The sequence below is a fragment of the Sinocyclocheilus anshuiensis genome, unplaced genomic scaffold (assembly GCF_001515605.1).
Source record: "Sinocyclocheilus anshuiensis isolate Anshui unplaced genomic scaffold, SAMN03320099.WGS_v1.1 scaffold1773, whole genome shotgun sequence".
NCBI lineage: Eukaryota > Metazoa > Chordata > Actinopteri > Cypriniformes > Cyprinidae > Sinocyclocheilus > Sinocyclocheilus anshuiensis.
Window position 1 is genome coordinate 37,394 of NW_015538005.1, and position 970 is coordinate 38,363.

Consider the following 970-nt stretch of genomic DNA (forward strand, 5'->3'; position numbering starts at 1 on the left):
GTGTATGTGTGTGTGTGTATGTGTGTTTTAGCTTAGTTTAATGTAATCTAGAATAGCCAATAAATTATTGTTTCATTTATAAAGAATCATTGTCTTGTCTTGTAATTTTAAAGTTGAACCTTGCCAAGATCTAGTTACCTAGCTCGTAGTGTATAACTTATCAAAGAACGTATTAACCCGTGGCCAGGGAAAATACAAATATTCAAATTGTTAAAATATACTGAGGTTAACGTCTCGCTGGATGACCGTTGATAAAGTGTAAACTATCAAATTGAAAATCAGTTCTAATCAGGTTGACTTCGAATTTTCAGATTCGATTCCATTCAAAACCTGAGCTAGAAAGAATAATAATGATTAATTCCCTAAGAAAAGTAATCTGACATTACAAATGGTGGAGAAAGAAAGCTGGCAAATTCGACTTAAAAATTAATGACACCAAGATATTATTGTGAATTTTCTCTATTTTTATCCGGAAAAATAGATTAGACACAGAGAAACAGAGGTTTGTGAGTTATTGTACCTGTTATTATAGCATGGCAGAGCATGTTGAATGAATGAAGTGAAACTCGAATTGTTGTTTAAAGAATTTAACTGCAGTAAAAACATTTAAATTTTGTCTGTCGAGACAAAACAAGTCGCTCTAAGGGCGCACAAGAAAGAAACGAGCGTATTCCTCGTTGTCAGACTTTGTTCCATGTTTTGTCTGTGTCTTGCTCCCCAGGTGTTCCTTTCCCATGTTTAATTTGTCCCAGGTGTTCCCCATGATGGTTCATTGATCCCAGGTGTGTCTCATCATCCCCTCCTCCTGTGTGTATTTAAAGTGTTCCCAGTCCCTAGTTCTCTGTCCGCTGTCGGCCGTTCCCGGGTCAAGTCAGCCGACAGTTAGTGTGGCAAGCCCGAAGGACGTTAGTCTGGCAAGCCCCGAGGACGTGAGTGTGGCAAGCCCCGAGGACGTGAGTGTGGCAAGCCC